Here is a 6,571-nt window from a genome sequence, read left to right on the forward strand (position 1 = left end):
GGTGGTTTTGGGTGTTTTAAGGTGCTACATGAATTCTAGAATAAGCCTAGCATTGGTGCTTTAATCCTTTAGGTAGTTTAGGGCCTTAGAATGCTCCTTTGAGGAGTTTACGGCCTAAAGACCATATCCCCTAGAGTTTACGGCCGTAAACTCCTATGGGGTGGGTGTTTTAATTCTTTTAAGCCTCTTGCACACAAAGGATAAATCCTAGACTTTTGTTTAAGGCTAAAGGGGACTTTAGGCACACTTTGGTGCCTTTACTTGGAGTTTACGGCCCAAGAGTATTTCTTGGCCGTAAACTCCCCTTTAGGGATGATTTTGATGTAATTTAATCCCCATTCAAGCTACAAGTAATAGAGGGTTATTGTCTAAAGCCTTAAGGGGTGTTTAGGGCACTTTAAGCCCTTGAAAAAGGTGTTTACGGTCCAAGAATCTCTTGGGCCGTAAACTCCTAAAACTAGTTGTTCTTGATTGTGTTCTAGCTTTAAAAGATCATACATATTGTCCTTAACTAGTTACCTAACAAGGAAATGGGACTAGGTAGCTCTTAGGCTTCGTTTTGGAGTTTACTCCCCAAGAACGTTCTTGGGCGGTAAATTCCCAGATCTTACAAATTTGACATGTAAACTATGTTATTAAGCATATAACATGCATTAAAACACAACTAGGAAAGTAGACTCACGATTTGGGATGAAAACCCGAAGATCCGTGAGAGAGAAATTGGCTTTTCTCTAGTTGGAAATATGAATAATGAAATATTTAGTTCAGAAATCTATTTATAGTCCTGAAATATTTTGGCAGAAAATATTTTATTCTGGAATTGGACTCTAACATGATGAAGTGTTAAAATGCTCAAGTTTCACAAACCCATGAGCATCCACTCTCCTGATATCTCCTTAAATGTAAACCCTAATGTACACAAACTTATTCGGAAAAGTCTGAAGTTCATTGAAACTGGACTAGCTTCTATTGAATAGTTAAGGTTCGTACAAAAATGGAAATTTCGGGTTGTCACAACGTGTTAGATATATTTGATGATATACAACGTGCGAATCAGATATGGTTCAATATGTGTTAAGATGTGTATATATGATATTATTACTTAAAACCTTGTGTTAAGTATACACTAGTTGGCGTTGCCTAAACAGGGATAGTATCAAAATTTGATTATAGGCATTGTAGGCTTGCCTAGTGATGGGTTAAGACTTAAATAGGGATGTTTAGTTCAATTAAGATTGGACTTTGGGTAGTCTCTTATTAAGAGTACGTGTGGGGTGAGATTGATGATCGGTGGAGTACGTCCTACGTACAGAAGTACATTTTATGTATGAAGTCCTTTTCAAAGCTTTGTGTCTTGGGTGCTGCTTGTGCCAGGGTACCATTATGTTCTCGGGTACAAGACTTTCGCATACCAGAGTACTATAATGTGTCAGAAGTACTATCATGTACAAAGTCTTTTTGACAATTGTGTGTGTCGGTTACGAGAGTACTCTAGTAGTATTTCCCCCATACTTTTATTTTGAGAGAGCTTTGGAGTCAGCATTTCTTTTATGAAGTGATCGACCGAGCTTCATAGGTCAGCGTTTCTTTTATGAAGTGATCGACCGAGCTTCATATGTCAGCGTTTTCTTTCACGAAGTAATTAAGGGAACTTCGTAGACTGCCTAATAAAGTGTGTCGGTAATAGACCACTGCTAGGTATGTCTGGTGTTATATTGTTGAATAGGGTGTGTCTAGGGGTGAAATACCTCATGTATTCAGGCCACTGCTAGGCAAAGTTCGATGTTGGGATAGGTAGAGTTTGGGGGTATAATACCTCATGATAGTCGGACCACGCCTAGGCATTGTTATCTAGATAACTACCCCTGACTTAACTGTCTTGTGGTTCTTTCTTTTACGAACCACAAGAAATCCCGTTAATATCCTGTCCTCAAGGGTTTAGCCCAAACCCTACCCTTTTAGGACCTAGATCTTGGTCCACAAGCCATCCATACTCCAACTAAGGCATATTCACTAAGATCTAAACTCTAAGCACCCCATGAACACGTAAGGTTCCTGCCATTTCCTCAATGCATGGCCTTTTGGGGCTTAAAAGGCTAAAATGACCACTTATAGCTTGCATGGGGATTGGCCATAAAGTTTGCACCTTTATGCAATGTGAGCCCCTCAAGGTCATAGATCTGAAAGTATATCCACTTGGTACGTCCATGTCCCAAAGATCATGTTTCTTGAACCAAAAACCCCATAAAATGATAACAAGAAGATCTAACAAGCTATTAAGCAAGTTTGAGACTTGCTTAACAGAAAATAGAGAGAATGAGATTTTGTTTCTAGATCTACTAGCTTCCTTCTAAATCCTCAAGCCTCTCCTCTTCTTCACAAGCTTCAAGTACACAAAGTTCACTAAAAAATGGATTATAAACTCACAAAAGGCTCTAGGGTTTCGTGGATTAGGGTTTGGGACTTGGAGGCTGGAAATGAGGCCAGTAAGTGGGGATTATGATGCTTAAATAGGGTGCAAAACCCCGAAACTAGGGTTTCATCCTGGCATCCCTACTCGTCGAGTCGAGGCTTCCCAACTCGTCGAGTAGGCAACTTAAAATCTCACGGCCAATCTCGTTTCTGCTCGACAAGTCTGGGGCTCCCAACTCGTCGAGTAGTTTACAAAAGTGAATAAATTATAATTAAATGCGTACCAGGAACCAGGCGTTACAGGGCCGGCCTTGGTGCCTTCGACCCACAAGTATAGGGAGAAAAACTCACCTCACATTTTGAAAAAATAGCCGAACATGTCTCTGCTCCGAATATCAGCTCTACCTAGCACCTATTCTTCAAATAGTGACTGGTCTCAAATATAACTCAAAATACCCTTTGGTCAAACTTGGTCAAATCATGGTGAAAGTTAAAAAGTCAAAAGTCAAACCTGGTCAACACAATTAGTATGTTGGGCGTACTCCGCTGGTACGCGGGGCGTACTCATGCCTTGACCAAAAACGGGTGGTTGACCACGTACGTGCAACGTACCATTTGGTATGCCCATCGTACGTGCCTACCCCCTTTATCTTCCTATTAAGAGCTTATTCCTTAAGCTCTTTTGCCCAAATTCCAGATCCAGACCCCAACTAACATCCTAAACCATAAAGTTGGAAACTTTATGGTCTTTCATGGCTATTAAGTGCAAAATACCAAAAATCCTAGCCTCTTAACCCATTAAGACATCCAAACTCCTGCATGGAAGGGAAATAATGACCAAGACCACATTTTTATGCTTCTAAACACTCCAAAATGTCTAAAAGGACGGCTTAGATGGATTAGAGTAACCCATACTCAAAATACCAAACTAATGGGACCAAAAGAATACAAACTTCATGGCCGAACAAGATTTAAGCATAGCTTCATTAAGTTTGGAGCTTTATACCTCCAAAGGGTGTCCAAAGATGATGTGATTTTGGATCCAAGGTGCTCCACACTTATAGAATGATCTCCTCTTCTTTCTTCTCCTTCAAATTCAGCAAAACACACATACCAAACTCAAAAATCCTCTCAAATGGATCAGGGTTTGCAAAAGGAGCGAAATGGGGTTGGAGGCTGATGAAAAGAAGAAGGCTTAGGGCTTAAGGATGTTTAAATAGGGTCCAAACCCTAAATATTAGGGTTTGGGATCATGCCACGTACACCATGCGTACTCAATGTACGCCTACCGTACGCGCCCCTCACCCAAAAATTACAAAAATGCCACTGTGGGCCAATTTGCAACAATTCTCACACATAAGGGTTGGAAATGTAATTTACCTCCAATATGAATGTTACAAGAGGAAAGAGAGGTGGCCGCTTCAACAATTTCAGATCTAGTTTCTACAAATGACCTTATCCATGTGTAACAATTGGTAAAATTTGTTAGAGTTCGACGGTCAAACCACCGCGAACCGCTAGGTATTAATGGCCAATGGTGTGTAATTTTATGTTGATAAAGTATCCTAAAGGTATTATATTCATAAGCACTTTTAGAATATCTCAAAATGTTCAAAACATCTATCATTGAAGATTAAATCGAAAATCACCAAAAATTAAATTTAATTGTGACATTAAAAATAAAATTTTGCTTTGATTATATCTGAGAGTTATTGCTAAGATATTTGAATAAATTATGTTTTCTTGACTTCGTGAATATAAAGAACGTCCAAAACGGAGGTCGTATTAGAAAGTTACGCATCTTTAAAGTTAAAAAAATAAGTATTTATCTGATTTTCCTAAAACAACCCATGCACTGCTTCGTTTGGAATAGTTACGAATCTTGTAAACTATTTTTGAGCATGTTTTTAATTCAAATTATGGTATATTATTTTATTATATTTTTATAATATTTTTTAACCTCGACTAAAATCAGATTCGTAAAATCTGTCGAATTCGATCCTATTAATCACGAAGCTTTAAACGTAAATTCACGGAGTTTGATATATCTGAATTGAAATCCATTTGCATTTTTAAAATCAACATGACCAGGACAATCAACAGCCACTTTCATAAAAATATTACAAAATTGAGATCGATGGCACGCGAATCGAGAATCGGAGATTACATCACAAATAAATAAATAAATAAATAAAATACATATTATTTGATTTTACATCAAATATCTTTGAGTAAATTACACGAATGGTCCATATGGTTTAAGATAATTTGCACGTTTAGTCCCTATCTAATTTTTTAACTCGGAAAGTCCCTACTATTTATTTTTTGTTACGTGTTTGATCCCTGTCTTACTTAAAAAAACTATTTTGGCATTGATTTTTTAATTTATTTAAATAAACACACTCCCAACCTATCCCCTCACCTTACCTTACCTACTTCACCGTTTTCCCAATTTAAATAATAATATTTTTAAATAAGACATGGACCAAACGCGAAACAAAAATGAACAATAGGTACCAAGCGCGTAACAAAAACAAACAGTAGAAACTTTCCGAGTTAAAAAAATAAATTATGGACCAAACGCGTAAATTACCCCAAACCATAGGGACAATTCGTTTAATTTCATCAATATCCTTCAAAATCAGATTTGTGTACAGCAAAATCATTTTTAGTCAACAAAAATCCAAAAAAAAAAAAAAAATCAGATCTTGATATGATTTCAATAATTGATAAAAGTTTCAGCTGGAAGCTACTCCATTCTCAAAAACCACTCAGCTCTCCTTCTCGTTTGTATATAGTTAAGATGATGAAAGGAGTCGGTGATCCCATTCCTTCAGTTTCCGACGAACCATGAGGCTGCCGCCTCCGTTTCATCCCTTTTCCTGTGAACAGCAATCCGACCAACCAAAAACACCTCTTTCCTCATCTGTTTTCTTGCTTTCCCTTGTCAAACAGCAACAGCCCTATCGATTCCTGTGAAAAATCAAACCCAAACATCCATTTTGTTCCTCCTTCGAATTCTGTTAAACATCAGACAAACACCCACCTAAAAACATTGATTAAATCTATTAAAAAAGGCAAAACAAAACAAAAAAAAGCCATACCTGTTAATCCCGTTCATTTTCTGTTGAAGAATCACCACCTAAATGCCCTGCTGCCTTCATCTTTCCTTCCTCGATCAAGCAATGGACCGGAGATGCTATCATCGTGATTACTCCATTAAGGCAGCTGGCCTCGCACCTCATCACTACATCAACAGGGTCCGACGAAAACCCTAGTCACACCGAGCCCTCTTGCCTTCACACCTCACAACCGAGCCGGAGCACCAAATATCGACACTCCTCGGACCGATTCTCTTCCCCTTCCGTCGAGCAAAACCTCCGAAAACCTCATCTGCTTCGAAGCTATTACTGCTTGCGACGCCTGGAATTCGCTCCCCGCAACCGAACGAGAAGAGGGAAGCCTCGCTGCTTCACCCACCTTCCCCTTTGGTCTCGTTGAACCCCCGAAGACTCCTTCCTCTTCGCGAATCAACCGAAGAAATCGCGCCTGCGAGACTTCCCGTTTCCTTCTCGCCGTCCTCGATCCGACTCCCTTCGTTCATCTGCTTCGTCGCCTTCGTTCCATCTGTTGGAAGATTTCGTTCATTCCTTTAATTGCCCGATCAAAACAAGAGACGGGGAATTAAAAATGCCCTAACCCCTTTTGACTTCGACAAAATGACAAAATTACCCTCACTATTAAACCTTTATTCAAAAATCAGTCCCAAACCCCAAATAATGATCCCATTTATTCAAAAACAACCCATACATTGATAATTATCAACCAAAACAGTCCCATTTATTCAAGAAGTTACATACCAGCGGTTATATTTTGTTCAAGTTACAAAATCAATCCTTTGTGTTAATTAAATTACAAAATAGCCTTTTTAAATATAAAACGTTTCAAAACAAGTCCTATTGATTTAAAATATTATAAAAATTGCCCCAGCCTTGTTTTAACCCAAAAAGACGTCAAGATGCGGTTATTCACGAAAAGCTTCACCAAAACGAACCAGGATCGAGATCACGCATCGAATATGAGTTTCTATGGCCCCTCTTTTACTATTTTAATATTGGGGGGAGAATACATGCGTGTCTATTAAAGTTTTGTTTTGATG

General features: G+C 38.6%; 1 long non-coding RNA gene across 1 annotated transcript; it reads right to left on the reverse strand.

Annotated features, from left to right (window-relative positions):
- Nucleotides 1-5,001: 5,001 nt before the first annotated feature.
- LOC111902211 (uncharacterized) lies at nt 5,002-6,060 on the reverse strand. Its single transcript, XR_002853705.2, has 2 exons — nt 5,517-6,060; nt 5,002-5,432 (listed from the first exon to the last, which is right to left on the reverse strand). It is a non-coding gene; the product is annotated as an uncharacterized LOC111902211 (long non-coding RNA).
- Between the last annotated feature and the right edge of the window lie 511 nt (nt 6,061-6,571).

This window comes from Lactuca sativa, chromosome 9 (assembly GCF_002870075.4).
Source record: "Lactuca sativa cultivar Salinas chromosome 9, Lsat_Salinas_v11, whole genome shotgun sequence".
In the NCBI taxonomy this organism is placed as follows: Eukaryota; Viridiplantae; Streptophyta; class Magnoliopsida; order Asterales; family Asteraceae; genus Lactuca; species Lactuca sativa.